This window comes from Bombina bombina, chromosome 6, assembly GCF_027579735.1.
Source record: "Bombina bombina isolate aBomBom1 chromosome 6, aBomBom1.pri, whole genome shotgun sequence".
NCBI lineage: Eukaryota > Metazoa > Chordata > Amphibia > Anura > Bombinatoridae > Bombina > Bombina bombina.
In genome coordinates, this window is record NC_069504.1 from 772592880 (window position 1) to 772614055 (window position 21176).

General features: G+C 36.8%; 1 protein-coding gene across 2 annotated transcripts in view; it reads right to left on the minus strand.

Moving 5' to 3' along the window:
• DNAJB1 (DnaJ heat shock protein family (Hsp40) member B1) overlaps positions 1–21176 on the minus strand; it is a 187336-nt gene that overhangs the window by 8442 nt on the left and 157718 nt on the right. The window contains exon 1 of one of the 2 annotated variants that reach the window (XM_053718077.1): positions 3046–3170. The exons of the other annotated variant lie outside the window; for it this stretch is intronic. The gene's annotated coding sequence lies outside the window, so the exon portion shown is untranslated. Of the gene's footprint in view, positions 1–3045; positions 3171–21176 lie in introns of those variants that run through there. 2 annotated transcript variants of the gene reach the window in all.

Here is a 21176-nt window from a genome sequence, read left to right on the forward strand (position 1 = left end):
GTCCCTTTAAATAACTAATTACATTTGTATTATTAAAGGGACACTGTACCCAAAAATTTTCTTTTGTGATTCAGATAGAGCATGCAATTTTAAGCAACTTTCTAATTTACTCCTATTATCAATTTTTCTTCATTCTCTTGCTATCTTTATATGAAAAAGAAGGCATCTAAGCTTTTTTCTAAGTTCAGAACTCTGGACAGCAGTTTTTGATTGGTGGATGCATTTATCCACCAATCAGCAAGGACAACCTAGGTTGTTCACCAAAAATGGGCCGGCATCTAAACTTACATTCTTGCATTTCAAATAAAGATACCAAGAGAATAAAGAGCATTTGAAAATAGGAGTAAATTAGAAAGTTGCTTAAAATGGCATGCTCTGTCTGAATCACAAAAGAAAAAATTTGGGTACAGTGTCCCTTTAAGGTAATGATTACTTTTCCTTAGTTAACCCCTTTCTGCCAGTAATTTGTTAAATCGGAACAAAGTTCAAATGTAAACAAGGGGGGAGTGCCTAGGACGCTAGGCACTCCCTCCAGTCTGCAATTCCAGTTAGGAAGCCGTAGCTGCTTCAGTACAGCAGAACGGCTAGGACGTTCCAATCGATCCTAACGGCGCTAAATCCCAGCGCAGGTAGGACAGCATGAAACGTCCTAACGGCGTTAAATAAAACTATTATTGAGGTAATTATTTTTCTCCTATTAAACTGGAGATAGTTCATCTTCCAATAATTTAATTAATTTCAATTATCTGTCTATGCCTATCTAATGATATAACCAAATCAGTAATGGTCTGATATAACTGGAAAAATAATCTGAAAAAGTATTCTAAAAATGAAAACCATGATTTAAATTAAATCCACCCTGCAAATTAGTATCATTTTTAATTTTCTGACAAACGTCAAAGTATGTTATATTTTCACTGGCCCATCTATCACGTAGCAGCCATCATCCAATCACAATGCACATGCTTAGTAGGCACTGGTGCCTTAGAAAGCGTGCGTATAAAAAGATTGTGCACATTATGACAATAGCAGTAAATTGGAAAGTTTATCAAACTGCATGCTCCATCTGAATGATGGCAGTTTAACTATAACTTGTGTCCCTTTAAAATGCCTAATACAAGCAGAAAGACTTACTTTAGGGCATATTTATCAAGCTCCGTATGGAGGCTTGCCGGAAACAGAAGTTATGAAGCAGCAGTCTAAAGACCGCTGCTCCATAACTTTTCCGCCTGCTCTGAGGCAGCAGACAGGAATCAACCCGATTGAATTGATTGACACTCCCTGCTAGCAGCCGATTGGCCGCAAATCTGCAGGGGGCGGCATTGCACCAGCAGTTCACAAGAATGCTGTCTGCATTTATCGATGTGTAGCGGACATGATACACTACTTCGTATCATATCCGCTCGCACATTGATGCATATGCCCCCCAAGTCTGCTCTCATTATTGGAAATCACATTTGTACGTTTCCCCTGGCCAATCAATTTCCAATGAGCATTTGTTTAATAAAACATTCTAGCAAATTAGAATGTTATTATTAGACAAGAATGTCCCTTAAATTAATGCATGAGATGGAAAAGGGTTATGCTGCAGCCCTTACTCACCCAAGGTGCGTTCCCAGCCTAGTCAATGCATAAGAAGCACTACCAGGTAAAATAACGCATGGCTTCTGATTGCTAAATATATTCGTGCACATGTGGTGCTGATAAAAGTTTTTTTAAAGCATGCTTTGCATTGCATTGCAACATACCAGCCAAGAATGTGCTAGAGCTATAAAGCCCTAACATACTATTCCAATAAAATGTGTTAGGGACACCCTAAATGTCTAACTTTTTACTATTTAATTATAGTTTCTTGCTCCTAAATTTGGGTTTGCTCCAAATCTGCTCCAAGTTTGATCAAGTTTGTAGAGCACCAAATTACAAAATAAAAAGGGACATGGGAGTCAAAATTAAAAAGGTTCAGATAAAGCATACAATTGTAAAAAAAATTTACATTTATTTTTCTATCATCACTACATCATTTGTTGAAAAGCATATCTATGTAGGTTCAGCAGCAGTGATACACTACTGGGAGCTAGCTGAGCACATCAAGTGAGCCAATGACAAAAGGCATATATGTGCAGCCTCTAGCTCCCAATAGTGATTTGCTACCCAGGTAATTCAAATCAACAATAGATTCCAATGAAAACAAAGCAAATTAGATAATGGGAGTAAAACTGGTTTTAGATTTGTGACTTTAGTGCCCCTTTAAACATAATGCATCTCTATGTAAACCCTGCACCCACAGAACCGAAAGTACTGACTCAATACTTTCAGATAATCTTGGAGGGGGGGGGGGGTTAAAGAAAATATGCAAATTAAAGGAACATTTTGAATATAAATTATTTTCAACGTTTATCTTCCCATGCATGTACAGTCTTGTTTCTACTTGCAAATATGGGAGTTCACCTACTCGTGAGCTATAATACCTATGCAGGCAAACACTCTATAGTTTCAAATCAAGACACCTCTAAGATTGACAAATATATATCAGGATGGATACAAATATGTCAAATAAAAAAAAAAAATGTAATTAAAAAAGTTAAACATTTTCTGATTTACAAGCTTTGTCAAGCCCCCTGTTACATTTAACTACAAATAAATGCTATTCTTTCCCGTTTTACAAACACGTAAAGATGTAAAACAAAACTCAAAACTGATAAATGGTTGACTATATTTATGTATAACTGTAATAAACAAAATAAATATGCAGTTTTATCATAAAAAAACAATAAGTTATTGCCCCCTCAAACAAGGACTCGATTTAGTGATGATAGAATATTATCATGCGCATAAACAAACATTAATAAACGCCTATTACCAGCTCCCTTGCTCAGATGTATAGTAGAGAATTATGCTCATAATAAATAAATGTTAACAGCTGCAATAACGCACATCCAACTCATACAGAGACAAAGATCAACCAAAACACATCCAATGCAATTATAATTTACAGCTAAACGCAAATCTAAACAAATGCAATATGAAAACAACGTCGGTACAAACCTCTGAAACGCTCCGCTAAGTGATCTACTCCAATAACTACAATCACCTCTTGTACACACGTAACTACGAATCCAGAACCTTCCAGATCTTTCTTCCGCCCTCCGGAAACTTCATGAACGTTTCAGATAGCTTGACCAATCAAAATGCTAATACAGCCTTAACAGAAAGCTATCGCAACGAATCATTTACAAGACTGTAAGAAACAACCTATAGGCGTTTAGAATCATTTGTCCAATCAAAAAGTCAAGTGTAGCTAAAGTTACCGCCTACCAACCGCTGGATGGTTGTGACAAGCAAATCCGTCCTCTAATGTCAGATAAAGTCCTGCCCACCACAAACTGACACACAGTAGCTTTGTAAATGTCAAATTGACAACATCTACTTTAGGCGTGTGCCAGTAAACTTGTAAGGGCGCACTAGCAAATGTCATTGTTGTTATGGGCAAAACTTCTGAACGCCATAAAGTCAATCCCCTATATTTATCTGTATAACTATAATAGTGTACACCAGGCACCGCACTACACACAGTGGGTTTTTGTCAGTATGAATTCTAATTTATATTAAAATAAAATGTGTATCTATGTCCAGATAAATCTTGACACGACAACAGTTTGCTGAAACTATTGGCAATTTTTCAAGTTCAGTTAAAGTTTTATTCAGGTGCAGCTTTTCGAAAGGGTGTGTAAAGCACATCTCAAATACAAATACATACCTGTCTTGCTTCACCGACCTGAACAAGCAACAACCAGACCTTAGTTTTTTTCACATAAAATGCAACTCTTTGGAAAAAGATTTAACTTATTTCCATTTAAATTGGGTGTGAAATGAGTATAATCATACAGTATGACAGAAACAGGTTTTGTAAATTCGTTCTTGCTGACTATTGGGTCTTTCCACAGTTCTTGAACTGTCTATATAGTAAAATTGTACCTTGTGTCTGTCCCTGTTGTAAAAATGCAAATGGGTTTGGATTTGATTTGTTAAATTGTATATATATATATAGGCTTACCATAATTTTTAGAGGTGAAACTGGGACCACCTGGCGCAGTGCCAGCGGGGGTGTGGTCAGGGGTGTGGTCAGGGGCGCGGCCAAGGGCGGGGCATTTGCCGACCGGAACTAATTTTTAAGTTAAAGATAAATTTGACAGTTAAAAATAAGAAACTAAACTCTTTTTTTCAAAAAAACATTTTATTAGTCAGGAGGTAATGTAAAACAAAAAAACACTTAGTGCAACATTAAGAACTTGCAAAATCCTCCTTAGGATGTGTCTCTATGCTGCTGCACCCCATAGATAAAATGACTTAATAATCGAAAATGCAATGCAATACACTCTCCCTTTTGTTAACAGAAAAATAAAACCATAACAATAAAATCAAAGTGAAATATATCTGTTTGGTGAATTTGAGGCCCAGATGTGGTGATTCAACATATTTTTCTTGACAGGTAATATTTTATTCAATCACTAGTACTTCCATATTTTTCACTTGAAACAACTTTTCTGAGAAATTGTTTGTTTCTTTTAATTTTTTCATAAAACTCTAAACAGCTTAAAGGCAAATTTATTTTAACCATCAAAAGACCCCTGACTGTAGCTTCCAACATTTGACCCCTGTCTTCTGACCATACATTATTAATTATAGAAAACACTCGTTCAACTGGTGCAGAAGTACCAGGAAGACAAAGAATGTATTCTACTAAAGCATTAAGATTTTGTACCAATATGTTTTTTTCTTTGCAATGGACAAAAAAATCTTTCCACTTTTCTTCATAATTAAAATTTTGTATTGGCCAAATTTCTTCCCTAGAAGCCCAAAAGCTCTTAGCAATAACCACCTCATCAAATAATTGATCAATGTTTATTGCTTGCTTGCCTATCTTTTTATTTATCGTAACTGCAGACTCTTCAACAGTTGGCCAAGATATGTCTCCAGAATTTAACCAGACAAAGTCTTCTGCCTGTCCAAAGCTTTCCTTCCATAGGTCTAGGTATGAAAGACATCTTTCATAAAATCTTTCAAATTCTCCCTTCACTTTTTCAATGTTACCACCATTTTCTTCAAGTTTTCTCAGCAAAGCCTTTGCTCCTTGAGGTATAAATTCACACTGTTTCCGTTCATTGATATTTGTAATCAATGTTTGCATTTCTAGTGTGACATCTGCTGCACTGGCATTGTTCTTTTCCATGACCAAAATCACTTTGTTGAAAAGGCTAAGTTGCCCGTGTACAAACCATAAATATATTTCACCACACTCATTGTCAAAGAATTGTTTTATCAATTCTGGGCAGTGTTCTTCAGAACAAAAGTAGGATTTCAAGCCCTCAAAAATGTAAAGAATTCTTTCAACTGCTGGCAGCATTGACAAAAATCTGGTATTACCATGTTGTAATAGTTTTTTGTATTCCACTCCGACAAAGTCACAAAATTCCTTTAAATGAGTTACACGAACTGTGTATATGTGAAAATATTTAAAAATTTTGACAACAAGTGCTTCAATGTCAATTGGTAATACGTCAACAGCTGTTTGGAGACAGTTGTGCACAATGTGTGCACCACAGCCAATGCCAACAAGGTCCCTTGCTAGTTTAGCTTTTAATCGGCTAAAAACATTGTTCTTGCCTTTTCGTTTTACACCGCCAAAATTTGTGTTACAATTGTCTCCACAAAATCCAACAACTTTTTCGTTTAACCCGTATTTGTCAATAACCGAGAATAAGGCATCAGTCAAGATCTCAGCCGTCTCACCAGGAACAGTTTGCATATCTAAAAATTTGACTTGTACCCCTTGACCAGGTATATAGTATCGAATCATGAAAGGTATCATTTTTACATCTTTTCTATTTGAAGCATCCATAGAAATTGTGACAAAATTTGCCACTGCTAGGTCTTCAGTAAGTTCAGATTTGGCCATTGGTGCAATAACATTCAAAATCACTGCTTCACATTTTGTTCGTGCCAGATGAAATTTTGGCTCAAAGAATTTTGAGACCAACTTTGACGAACAGTCAGATGTCTTGAAACTCAAGTCATGGGAAACTGTGTGAAAAGCAAAGGTAGCTTCTTTAGCGGCAACGAGAAGTTCCAATTCGGTTGTTTCTGAGCTTTTAAAAAAACTATCTACTCGTGATGATGTAGCAACTGAGGCAACACTCACCTTGTGTTTTTGAGTTTGCAAATGGTTTTTAATATCAGACCTCCCTCCGTGCGACACCGAGAACACTGCAAGACAATGATCACATTTTACCCTGTCCAAAGAAAGCTTTTTTAAAAAAGGGTATTCCTGTTCTAGTTCTTTGGTAAATGTGCATGCTCTTTTCGGCATATTAAATTAGAAATTTAAAACTACAAATAAAACTACAAAATCTTTGCCAAAGTAAAGTTCAAAATTTTGTGAATGTCAACAGTCTCTTGCACATGAGCTGTGACCACTGTGCAAAGTCCTAAGTGTTCCCCCTCAGCACCTCAGCTTCTTTGTCTCTATGGTAGGCTTCACATTAGATTAAGTAGAGCTGTGGGATGCCTGAGGCTACGACCAGCAGCTCACTATCTGGTGCACTCCTGTAGAAAAGAAGGGTTAGTGAGTGGTGAGCAAAGTTCAAATGAAAGATCCTTTGCAACCACTTCATTAAAGTCTTACCTGTAAATCTCCAAGATCGTGGCTCCTGCAAACACTACACTAAACTACACTCCAAAGTGTCAAAATTATTCTGAAAAGAAAATATAAATATATATATATAAATATAAGTGGTGAGCAAAGTTCAAATGAAAGATCCTTTGCAACCACTTCATTAAAGTCTTACCTGTAAATCTCCAAGATCGTGGCTCCTGCAAACACTACACTAAACTACACTCCAAAGTGTCAAAATTATTCTGAATAGTAAATATAAATATATATATATAAATATTAGTGGTGAGCAAAGTTCAAATGAAAGATCCTTTGCAACCACTTCATTAAAGTCTTACCTGTAAATCTCCAAGATCGTGGCTCCTGCGAACACTACACTAAACTACACGCCAAAGTGTCAAAATTATTCTGAAAAGAAAATATAAATATATATATAAATATAAGTGGTGAGCAAAGTTCAAATGAAAGATCCTTTGCAACCACTTCATTAAAGTCTTACCTGTAAATCTCCAAGATCGTGGCTCCTGCAAACACTACACTAAACTACACTCCAAAGTGTCAAAATTATTCTGAAAAGAAAATATAAATATATATATAAATATAAGTGGTGAGCAAAGTTCAAATGAAAGATCCTTTGCAACCACTTCATTAAAGTCTTACCTGTAAATCTCCAAGATCGTGGCTCCTGCAAACACTACACTAAACTACACTCCAAAGTGTCAAAATTATTCTGAAAAGAAAATATAAATATATATATAAATATAAGTGGTGAGCAAAGTTCAAATGAAAGATCCTTTGCAACCACTTCATTAAAGTCTTACCTGTAAATCTCCAAGATCGTGGCTCCTGCAAACACTACACTAAACTACACTCCAAAGTGTCAAAATTATTCTGAAAAGAAAATATAAATATATATATATAAATATAAGTGGTGAGCAAAGTTCAAATGAAAGATCCTTTGCAACCACTTCATTAAAGTCTTACCTGTAAATCTCCAAGATCGTGGCTCCTGCAAACACTACACTAAACTACACTCCAAAGTGTCAAAATTATTCTGAAAAGAAAATATAAATATATATATATAAATATAAGTGGTGAGCAAAGTTCAAATGAAAGATCCTTTGCAACCACTTCATTAAAGTCTTACCTGTATATCTCCAAGATCGTGGCTCCTACGAACACTACACTAAACTACACTCCAAAGTGTCAAAATTATTCTGAAAAGAAAATATAAATATATATATATAAATATAAGTGGTGAGCAAAGTTCAAATGAAAGATCCTTTGCAACCACTTCATTAAAGTCTTACCTGTAAATCTCCAAGATCGTGGCTCCTGCGAACACTACACTAAACTACACGCCATAGTGTCAAAATTATTCTGAAAAGAAAATATAAATATATATATAAATATAAGTGGTGAGCAAAGTTCAAATAAAAGATCCTTTGCAACCACTTCATTAAAGTCTTACCTGTAAATCTCCAAGATCGTGGCTCCTGCAAACACTACACTAAACTACACTCCAAAGTGTCAAAATTATTCTGAAAAGAAAATATAAATATATATATATAAATATAAGTGGTGAGCAAAGTTCAAATGAAAGATCCTTTGCAACCACTTCATTAAAGTCTTACCTGTAAATCTCCAAGATCGTGGCTCCTGCAAACACTACACTAAACTACACTCCAAAGTGTCAAAATTATTCTGAAAAGAAAATATAAATATATATATATAAATATAAGTGGTGAGCAAAGTTCAAATGAAAGATCCTTTGCAACCACTTCATTAAAGTCTTACCTGTAAATCTCCAAGATCGTGGCTCCTGCAAACACTACACTAAACTACACTCCAAAGTGTCAAAATTATTCTGAAAAGAAAATATAAATATATATATATAAATATAAGTGGTGAGCAAAGTTCAAATGAAAGATCCTTTGCAACCACTTCATTAAAGTCTTACCTGTAAATCTCCAAGATCGTGGCTCCTGCGAACACTACACTACACTACACTCCAAAGTGTCAAAATTATTCTGAAAAGAAAATATAAATATATATATAAATATAAGTGGTGAGCAAAGTTCAAATGAAAGATCATTTGCAACCACTTCATTAAAGTCTTACCTGTAAATCTCCAAGATTGTGGCTCCTGGCAAACACTACACTACACTACACTCCAAAGTGTCAAAATTATTCTGAAAAGAAAATATAAATATATTCATTAAATCATTACTACCAAGGTTCTCTCAGTACAAATACATGGCGAGTCTGAGTGCTGACCTCTCAAAAACCCTTCTAGTCACCAATAGCTGGGTGGAAGGATTCGGTAAAAAAACCCTTCACCTGCTGAGCAGAAGGGGAGGTGTTAAGTATAAATGGGAAAGCACCAGGTGCTTCCCTCCTATACCAATATATGTGGCTGAGGGGGTCACTTTGAAAATATAGAATAATGAAATAATAACAAGAATAAACAGGAATTAATACACAAAAATTTAGTGAACATCTCAACTAAATCAGATCTTTGCTTTCCTGGCCTTTGGAATCAATGCCTTTCCATTTTACTTGTATACCTAGATAGGCTCAGAGGTAGCAATACACAACAAGGAGCTATCTGATTGGTGGCTGCACAATATGCCTCTTGTCATTGACTTACCAGATAGCTGCTCCTTCACAAAGGATACAAAGAAAATTAAGGAAATTTAATTATAGATGTAAATTGGAAAGTTGGTAAAAATTATATGCTCTATCTGAATCATGAAAGAAAAAAAATATTTCATACCTCTTTAAATTCATGTCCAAAATCAAGGTTACCTTATAAGCACACCCTTATTAATTATTTCATGACCCAAGCAGCACACTCTTATTTAATTACCCCAGCAGCACACCCTTATTATTTAATGAACATAGCAGCACACCCTTATTATTTAATGAAAATAGCAGCACACCCTTATTATTTAATGAAAATAGCAGCACACCCTTATTATTTAATTACCCCAGCAGCACACCCTTATTTAATGAACATGACAGCAAACCATTATTATTTAATGACCCCCGCAGCAAACCATTATTATTTAAAGGGACACTGAACCCAATTTTTTTCTTTTGTGATTTAGATAGAGCATGCAATTTTAAGCAACTTTCTAATTTACTCCTATTATCAATTTTTCTTCATTCTCTTGCTATCTGTATTTGAAATAAAAGCCATCTAAGCTTTTTTGGGTTAAGAACTCTGGACAGCACTTTTTGATTGGTGGATGAATTTTTTCCACCAATCAGCAAGGACAACCCAGGTTGTTCACCAAAAATGTGCCGGCATCTAAACTTAGATTCTTGCATTTCAAATAAAGATACCAAGAGAATAAAGAAAATTTGATAATAGGAGTAAATTAGAAAGTTGCTTAAAATTTCATGCTCTATCTGAATCAAGAAAGAAAAAATTTGGGTACAGTGTCCCTTTAATGACTCCCGCAGCAAACCATTATTATTTAATGACCCCCGCAGCAAACCATTATTATTTAATGACCCCCGCAGCAAACCATTATTATTTAAATTAAATAATTGTATGCTGCTGGGGTCATTAAATAGTAAGTGTGTGCTGTTACTGTTATTATAATAGTTAATAAGATAAGTATTATTTATTTATTAGTATTATTTCAACAAGCCTGCTTTGAGCAACATTACACTCCCCAGTTGAAAAATACATAGCTTCTTGCACAGTAGCCCACACAAAAGTATTGTTCCATTGTTTGACATTGCTGAGTTACTCAAACAAAATGATTTTGTTATTTAATTATTTATTTATAAATAATTAATGATGATGACCCTAGCAGCACAATATAACCATAATAAATTATGAAGACCCCAGCAACACAATTGACACAATTAATGGATGATGACCCCAGCAGCACAATTAACACAATTAATGATGACCCCAGCAGCACAATTAACACAATTCATGATGACCCCAGCAGCACAATTAACACAATTCATGATGACCCCAGCAGCATAATTATATTGCCATTATTAATGATGATGACCCCAGCAGCACAATTATATTAACACAATTAATGATGACCCCAGCAGCACAATTATATTAACAATTAATGATGACCCCAGCAGCACAATTATATTAAAGGGACAGTCTACACCAGACTTTTTATTGTTTTAAAAGATAGATAATCCCTTTATTACCCATTCCCCAGTTTTGCATAACCAACACAGTTATATTAATGTACTTTTTACCTCTGTGATTATCTTGTATCTAAGCCTCTGCAAACTGCCCCTTTATTTCAGTTATTTTGATAGACTTGCAGTTTAGCCAATCAGTGCCTGCTCCCAGATAACTTCACGTGCACAAGCACAGTGTTATCTATATGAAACACATGAACTAACACCCTCTAGTGGTGAAAAACTGTTAAAATGCATTCTGAAAAGAGGTGGCCTTCAAGGTCTAAGAAATTAGCATATGAACCTCCTAGGTTAAACTTTCAACTAAGAATACCAAGAGAACAAAGCAAAATTGGTGATAAAAGTAAATTGGAAAATTGTTTAAAATTACATGCCCTATCTGAATCATGAAAGTTTATTTTGGCCCTTCAACATAATTAATGATGATGACCCCAGCAGCACAATTATATAAACACAATTAATGATGATGACCCCAGCAGCACAATTATATTAACATAATTAATGACCCCAGCAGCACAATTAAATTAACATAATTAATGATGATGACCCCAGCAGCACAATTATATTAACACAATTAATGATGATGATCCCAACAGCACAATTAAATTAACACAATTAATGATGATTAATGACCCCAGCAGCACAATTATATTAACATAATTAATTACATTAATTATGGTAATATAATTGTGTTGCTGAGGTCATCATCATTAATTATGTTAATTTAATTGTGCTGCTGGGGTCATCATCATCATTATGTTAATTTAATTGTGCTGCTGGGATCATCATCATTAATTATGTTAATATAATTGTGCTGCTGGGGTCATCATCATCATTAATTTAATGATGATGACCCCAGCAGCACAATTTTATATTAACATAATTAATGACCAGCAGCACAATATTACCATAAATTATAATTAATGATGATTGATCAGTGACCCCAGAAGCAATAATTATATAAATTACACAGCAAATATCATATCATAATATAAATATTATAAATAAATATAAATAAAATAATATAACTTGACTTGATTGTACATATTACAATCAACACATAGCCTAGCTGTTAGTAACTAAGTCTATACCAGTGGCAGTTTCTAACTTAGTAACTGCCACTGGTATAGACTTAGTAAGTAGTAAAAAACGACACAGATATACTTATGTTATTTTATTTAACTTATTTAAAAATTATCCTCAAGTTACCTTACCAGGCTCAAGAAGATCGGCAAGCTGCTGCAAGAATCAGATTCAAAAATGTTTTTTTTTTCTACCGCTGCACACACAGACAGTCTGACAGTCTAGTCACAGACAGTGTGCAGCCGCACGATGCTTTTTCAGAACTGGCGCCTAAAACATAGGATGAAGAAGAGGCGGAGCAGTGGAACACAAGCTATCTGTCGGATTCTGCGACCCGTCTGTTGTGGTGACGTCACGGTCGCACATTCCGACAGGCAGCAGAGAGCAGAGTGAGACACCTGTAAAAGGCAGCGCATGCGCAAAACGCTGGATGACAGTAGAACACCGGCGGCCGGGACAAAATGTAAAAACGGGTGGGACACTGGGACAGGGGCTCAAAACAGGGACAATCCCGGTAAAAACGGGACGTATGGTAAGCCTATATATATATATATATATATATATATATATACACACACACACCGGCCACTTTATTAGGTACACCTGTTCAATTGCTTGGTAACACAGATTGCTAATCAGCCAATCACTTGGCAGCAACTCAATGCATTTAGGCATCTAGACGTGGTGAAGACGACTTGCCAAAGTTCAAACCGAGCATCAGAATGGGGAAGAAAAGGGATTTAAGTGACTTTGAACGTGGCATGGTTGTTGGTGCCTGACAGGCTGGTCTGAGTATTTCAAAAACTGCTGATCTATTGGGATTTTCACACACATTCATCTCTAGGGTTTACAGAGAATGGTCCGCAAAAGAGAAAATATCCAGTGAGCAGCAGCTGTGTGGACAAAAATGCCTTGTTGATGTCAGAGGTCAGAGGAGAATGGGCAGACTAGTTGGAGATGATAGAAAGGCAACAGTATCTAAAAAAAAACACTCGGTATACAGAATACCATCTCTGAAAGCACAACACTTCGAACCTTGAAGCAGATGAGTTATGGCAGCAGATGGCCACACAGGGTGCCACTCCTGTCAGCTAAGAACAGGAAACTGAGGCTACAATTCGCACAGGCTCACCAAAATTGGACAATAGAAGATTGGAAAAACGTTTCCTGGTCTGATGAGTCTCGATTTCAGCTGCAACATTCAGATGGTAGGGTCAGAATTTGGCATAAACAACATAAAATCATGGATTAATCCTGACTTGTATCAACGGTTCAGACTGGTGGTGGTGGTGTAATGGTGTGGGGGATATTTTCTTGGCACACTTTGGCCTACCTGAGTATTGTTGCTGACCATGTCCATCCCTTTATGACTACAGTGTACCCATCTTCTGATGACTACTACCAGCAAGATAATGCACCATGTCACAAAGCTCAAATCATCTCAAACCGGTTTCTTGAACATGACAATGAGTTTACTGTATTCCAATGGCCCCTCCACAGATCTCAATCCAATAAAGCACCTTTGGGATGTGGTGGAACAGGAGATTCGCATCATGGATGTGCAGCCGACAAATCTGCAGCAACTGCGTGATGCTATCATGTCAATATGGACGAAAATGTCTGAGGAATGTTTTGAACACCTTGTCGAATCTATGCCACAAAGAAGTAAGGCAGTTCTGAAGGCAAAAGGAGTCCAACCCGGTACTAGCAAGGTGTACCTAATAAAGTGGCCTGTGAGTGTATATGTATACATATACAGTATATATATATATATATATATATACTGTATATATATATATATATATATATACATACATACAAGAAAAACTGTTCACAGGGAGCACTCGCCGTCTTGTGATAAATCTGTGTTTATTTTCATAGAGTAAAACACGGCTTTATCACAACACGGCAAGTGCTCCCTGTGGACGTTTTTTCTTGTATATATTGCTTGGGAAGCACCCCGGATCGACCACTTGGTACAGTGAGTGCTGGTTTCTTCTACATATATATAACAAGGCCAAAAAACCCTAGTGTGTTTGGATAACATGACCTCTGAATCTCATTTCTAACCATAACTTAAAATACTGAATACAGGGTGCGGATGATGACCATGTGTTGTCATCATGGAGAATGAGGGCTTTCAGAGTTAATCAGGACCACCCTGAACTTACTGGCAGGTAGGTCACCAGGCTCCAAAAACCCCAAAGGGCTGGGCTGCTGGAGAGAGCTAACCCTCTCAATTTTACCTCCTGTAGCAACCCCCAAGTTTCAATGGCAAGGTGTCTTATGGGTATACAGTTTAAGCACAGGTTACCACTGTGGTAATAGTAATCACCTGGTGTAAATAATTTGAGCAGAGGCTCAAGAGATTCCCTATGTGTAGATCAAAGTTAAATAACTATACCAAAAGTCCCATATTAAAGAGACATGAAACCCAATTTTCAGATAGAAAGTGCAATTTTAAACAACTTTCCAATTTGCTTCTATTACAGGGAGTGCAGAATTATTAGGCAAGTTGTATTTTTGAGGATTAATTTTATTATTGAACAACAGCCATGTTCTCAATGAACCCAAAAAACTCATTAATATCAAAGCTGAATAGTTTTGGAAGTAGTTTTTAGTTTGTTTTTAGTTATAGCTATTTTAGGGGATATCTGTGTGTGCAGGTGACTATTACTGTGCATAATTATTAGGCAACTTAACAAAAAACAAATATATACACATTTCAATTATTTATTTTTTACCAGTGAAACCAATATAACATCTCAACATTCACAAATATACATTTCTGACATTCAAAAACAAAACAAATCAGTGACCAATATAGCCACCTTTCTTTGCAAGGACACTCAAAAGCCTGCCATCCATGGATTCTGTCAGTGTTTTGATCTGTTCACCATCAACATTGCGTGCAGCAGCAACCACAGCCTCCCAGACACTGTTCAGAGAGGTGTACTGTTTTCCCTCCTTGTAAATCTCACATTTGATGATGGACCACAGGTTCTCAATGGGGTTCAGATCAGGTGAACAAGGAGGCCATGTCATTAGATTTTCTTCTTTTATACCCTTTCTTGCCAGCCACGCTGTGGAGTACTTGGACGCGTGTGATGGAGCATTGTCCTGCATGAAAATCATGTTTTTCTTGAAGGATGCAGACTTCTTCCTGTACCACTGCTTGAAGAAGGTGTCTTCCAGAAACTGGCAGTAGGACTGGGAGTTGAGCTTGACTCCATCCTCAACCCGAAAAGGCCCCACAAGCTCATCTTTGATGATACCAGCCCAAACCAGTACTCCATCTCCACCTTGCTGGCGTCTGAGTCAGACTGGAGCTCTCTGCCCTTTACCAATCCAGCCACGGGCCCATCCATCTGGCCCATCAAGACTCACTCTCATTTCATCAGTCCATAAAACCTTAGAAAAATCAGTCTTGAGATATTTCTTGGCCCAGTCTTGACGTTTCAGCTTGTGTGTCTTGTTCAGTGGTGGTCGTCTTTCAGTCTTTCTTACCTTGGCCATGTCTCTGAGTATTGCACACCTTGTGCTTTTGGGCACTCCAGTGATGTTGCAGCTCTGAAATATGGCCAAACTGGTGGCAAGTGGCATCTTGGCAGCTGCACGCTTGACTTTTCTCAGTTCATGGGCAGTTATTTTGCGCCTTTTCCACACGCTTCTTGCGACCCTGTTGACTATTTTGAATGAACCGCTTGATTGTTCGATGATCACGCTTCAGAAGATTTGCAATTTTAAGAGTGCTGCATCCCTCTGCAAGATATCTCACTATTTTTGACTTTTCTGAGCCTGTCAAGTCCTTCTTTTGACCCATTTTGCCAAAGGAAAGGAAGTTGCCTAATAATTATGCACACCTGATATAGGGTGTTGATGTCATTAGACCACACCCCTTCTCATTACAGAGATGCACATCACCTAATATGCTTAATTGGTAGTAGGCTTTCAAGCCTATACAGCTTGGAGTAAGACAACATGCATAAAGAGGATGATGTGGTCAAAATACTCATTTGCCTAATAATTCTGCACTCCATGTATCTAATTTGCCTTGTTTTCTTGGTATTCTTAGTTGAAAAGCATACCTAGGTAGGCACAGAGCAGCAGTGCACTACTGGGAGCTAACTGCTCATTGGTGGCTGCACATATATGCCTCTTGCCATTGGCTTATCCAATGTGTTTAGTTAGGTCCCTGTAGTGAATTGATGCTTCTTTAACAAAAGATACCAAGAGAATGGAGCAAATTTGATAATTCAAGTACATTGGAAAGTTGTTTAAAAAATGCTCTATCTGAATCATGAAAGAAAGATTTTGGGTTTCATGCCCCTTTAATATGAGGATAACCCCTTCTTCTTTTGGCTATAGAGTTTAGAAAGAAAACATTATTGTTTACAACCTTTTTTTATTTAAAATGCTTTCCTTTCACACTTTTTGTGTGGATAAAAGTTGTAGAGCACCAGGTGGGTGGGGTGTGTTTAAGAGCAGGAGAATACCTAGGAATATGCATATTGGTGGAAAGGGCCTCTGTACATAAAGATAGAAAAGCACCTGGAGGTAAGTGCATAAGGGTGGGAGAGATTGGGTAAGAACCTTTATGTTTTAGCTGAACACCTCTCCCTGCAGCATGGGGATGGAGGGTAATAACAGGAAAACATTCTTTAAAAAAAATGTATTAAAATAACAGAACATGTACATTATTTTTAACTATTTGCAACCTGTTTCACAAATTAAGTTGTAATAAAAATTCTAGCAATATAAATTTTTTTAAGACTACTTATATGTCTGATTTTAGACAGGTAGGTAATTTTGACAATGTATGCACTACTGGACATGAATCAGATAGAGCATATATCCCCCCTAATTCTACTTCCATTTCTTACTTATTTAACACTGTCTGCGGCATCACTATCTCCCCATCACCACTTCTGAGTAACACTTGACTCCAATATTTCCTTCATACTCCACATCCAATTACTCTCTTCATCCTGCCAAAACCACTTGCCCAATATCTCCAAAATTTGTCAGTTTCTGAGCGCTGCCACCACTAAGAAACTAATCTACTCCCAAGTAATTTCCCGACTTGACTACTGCAATAACTTACTAACTGGCTTTTCTCTCTCCCGCCTCTCCCCCCTTCAATACATCCTAAATGCCCCTGCCAGGCTAATCCACCTTTGCTGACCACTCTATATCTACTGCACCTCTCTGTGAGTCCCTTTACTGGCTCTCCATTCACAGCAGAATTAAATTCAAATTTCTAACCCTGACCTACAAAGCCCTTACCAACGCCGCTCCACCACTACCTGTCCTTACTAATCAACAAAATATACTCCTGCCCGCCCCCTGAGGTGCAACAATAACTTGTTCCTTGCATCTTCTGTCATCACCTCTTCCCATGCTAGACTTCTGGACTTCTCTCATGCGGCTCCAACCCACTGGAACACAGTGCTGTCAGACATTCCCCTAATCTGTCCTCCTTTAAACACACCCTAAATACATTTTTGTTAAAGGAAACCTACCACCCAACTCCGTAACAAATGAATTCCACTTACCTAACAATTGCCCTCATCCAACTCTGTACTAACATCATTCTTACCCTTGCAATACTCACCTCCTGTTTCTTACCCTCCTACCCTTCTAAATTGTGAGTTCCCATGGGAATAGGGCCTTCAATACCTTGATAAATTGTGTCTTCTCTTACAAATATTGTATCTTCATAGTACTTTTATCATTTGTAACCATGGACAACAATGAAAAATTTGGTGGTGCTTTATAAATAAAGTATGATAATAATGGCTTGCCTTGTTGTCTGCAGTATCAAGCCCAGATTGGCGCCCCCAAATAAGGCAAGCGATGGGTAGAGTTTTGCCAATAAAAACAATTGCAGTAAAAAGGATGTTAATTTAAAAAACAAACAAAAACATTTAGACATGGGGGTCAATTTATTAAAGTCTGGCGGACATGATACGCTGTAGCGTAATTATGTCCGCCAGACATTGCTGAATGCGGACAGCATACGCTGTCCGTATTCAGCATTGCACAATCAGTTCTAGTGAACTGCTTGTGCAATACCGCCCCCTGCAGATTCGCGGCCAATCGGCCGCTAGCAGGGGTCGCCAGCCCAATCTTATAGGATCAAGCGGATTGCTGTACACAACCTCAGAGGTGGCATATGAGTTAAGAAGCTGCGGTCTATAGACTATAGACTATAGAAATTGACCCCATGGTCTATAAGTTATTCTATAGCAACACAATGAACTGTCCCTTTCAGTTCAAACATTTAATTTTGTAAGGATAAAAGCCTCACAGTCAGAAAGCCACCACCCAAAATACACCACTACAGGGACTGGCTGAGATGTTTTACAGCTGACTGTCACTCTGGTATGTCAGCTCCCGTGATCTTCCACTTGTATAAACAAAATGCTTTCCAATTGTTATAATACATCATAAGACTTTAAAGAGCTTATTTATTGTCACAAAATATAAATAAAATATATTTCTCAGCTTGTTAAAATACCGATGAGTGTGTGGATAAGGGTGAAAAGGGCACATTTATGTGTGAGGATAAAGTTGGGAGAGAATTTGGATTATATATTAGGAAAGGTCAAAAAGTAATGTGCATAGGTGCATTTCAGTTTTAAATAGAAGCATATTTGCAATATACTTTCATTTGCAAAAATGCTTCTAGTAAAAGTTACATATCCTGTGAAGTGGCTTGTATGATACAAATTATGGGCCGGATTACAAGTGGCACGCTATATAGAGCTTTTGCACAAGTGCAAATACCGGCCAGAAGTAAACTTTCAATACATATGGGCTAGCATGCGTATTACAAGTTGAAAGTAAAATGTTTACGCTCACTAACTTCAGGATTTTGGGTATATCGCGACCGTACTGACATCTCCCCATAGATTTCAATGGAGAGCACAAACTTACTTTTCACTCGTGCGCTAACCCGATAGAAGTTAAACCTACATCACTAACCTGACGGTAGCTATGATAATTTCACATTCCAATTTTCTTTACATAGAAGAAATGTTCTATTTATTTATTATATATTGTGGCAAGGTGGAAGATTTTTTCGCTTTAGCAAGAAGGAATAGTTTATATAATTTGATTCAAAATAAAACAATTTATTTGTTGCACAGCAGGTTTCACATAATTAGCTTTTAATTCACAAAACAAATCAAAACAAACACCTACTTCTAACTCCAAACTAAACTTTGAAGGATTCCTAACTATTTTACTGGAGCATCAAAACTGTCCCCAGTAAACAACTGCTTTATAGAAAAAACAATAGTTTCAAAGTACCCGCTTTTTCTCTGTGTTTCTGTGTTTACTGGCAGTCTGTCAGGTGATTTCCTCCTCACAGGAGGAGGAGAGAGACAAACTTTTGCTCTCAGAGAAGCCTTTTACTAGCTAGCTAATTGCACCAGCTGAGAGCTCCATTCTCCTGCTAATATACATATGGGGCGAAATTACATATGCGGCATCGGGCGCAAAACCCCACGTCGCCTGCCGTTTTTACTCCCATAAACTAACATAGAACCGGCATCGCAATTCGGTATCACATATTCAGCACAAGGACTTACGTGCGCAGAATGTAGACATTTTACTCCAATTCCACCTCACCACACATAGGCAAGCTCAGCAAGCCTTGCGCTGACTAAAGTACTGTAACTCCCTGGAAGCCTTAACAAACACCAAACGCATGCACAATATCAACCTCTAACCCCACATCAGAATAACTAATAAAACCAAATAACCCCTAATTTGTCAACCCCCACATCGCAAACTACCTAATAAAAGTATTAGCCCCTAATCTGCCAACCCCCCACAACGCAAAGTACCTAATTACACTATTAACCCCTAATCCACCAACCCCACACATCGCAAACTACCTAATAAAACTATTAACCCCTAAACCCTCAACCCCTCACAGCAAAAAACAAATTAACCTATTAACACCTAAACCGCCAACCCCCACATTGCAAAGTATTAATCTAATAACTAAGCCCCCCAACCTAATACGCTTCCATAAATTAACCCCAATTAAAATACACTAACATAAAATAACAAAATACTATCTACCTTAAAAATTTATTAAAAAAATGGCCAAAAATAAAAAAAACATAAATTAATTTAAAAAAACTAACATTACCCAAAATAAAAAATCCTAACTTAACATTAAAATAAAAAATGGTATAACTTTACATTAAATAAAAAATCCTAAAATTACATTAAATAAAAAATCCTAACATTACATTAAAATTAAAAAAAAAACTAACATTAAATGAAAAGGACACTAAACGCAATTTTTTTTCTTTAATGATTCAGATAGAGCATGCAATTTTAAACAACTTTCTAATTTACTCCTATTATCAATTTTTCTTTGTTATCTTGCTATCTTTATTTAAAAAGCAGGAATATGATGCATAGGAGCCGGACCATTTTTAGTTGAGAACCTGGGTTATGCTTGCTTATTGGTGGGTAAATGTCAGCCTCCAATGAGCCAGTGCCATCCATGGTGCTGAACCGAAAATGGGCTGGCTGCTAAGATTTACATTCATTATTTTCAACTAAAGATAGCAAGAGAACGAAGAAAAATTGATAATAGGAGTAAATTAGAATGTTGCTGAAAATTGCATGCTCTATCTGAATCATGAAAGAAAAAATTTGGGTTCAGTGTCCCTTTAAAATAAAAAAAAACTAAGATTACATTAAAATAAAAAAAGCTAAGATTACAAAAAATAATAAAGCTAACATTAAAGAAAATAAACTAACAGCTAGATTACAAGTCTGTGCGTTCGTCTTTTAACGCTGAAAATATGGCATTTTCAGCGTTAAAACAGCAACACAGCCATTACGAGTCTTGTCGGTATAGCTGTACTGCAAGCCTTTTAGCCTGTAACGCAACGTCAGTACCGCACTCTTAAAAGTTACGTTTTTTTAATGGGATTCCCATAGCGCTGGTATTACGAGTTTTGCATTCTGGCTAAAAAAACAGCGTTACAGCCTAAAAGGACAAGATCCGTAACGCCATCTAAAAGCAGTAATTTTGAGTTTTACGCTACAAAACTGTAACATAAAATTCATAACTAAACAATACTTGACGAATAAGTTTGACTCCCACACATCATAACATCCGTAAGACATAAAACGCCAAAACGTATGACATGAGATATTGGTATTGGAAGTGGAAGCTGGTATAGAAGTATTGGAGGGGGAATACATG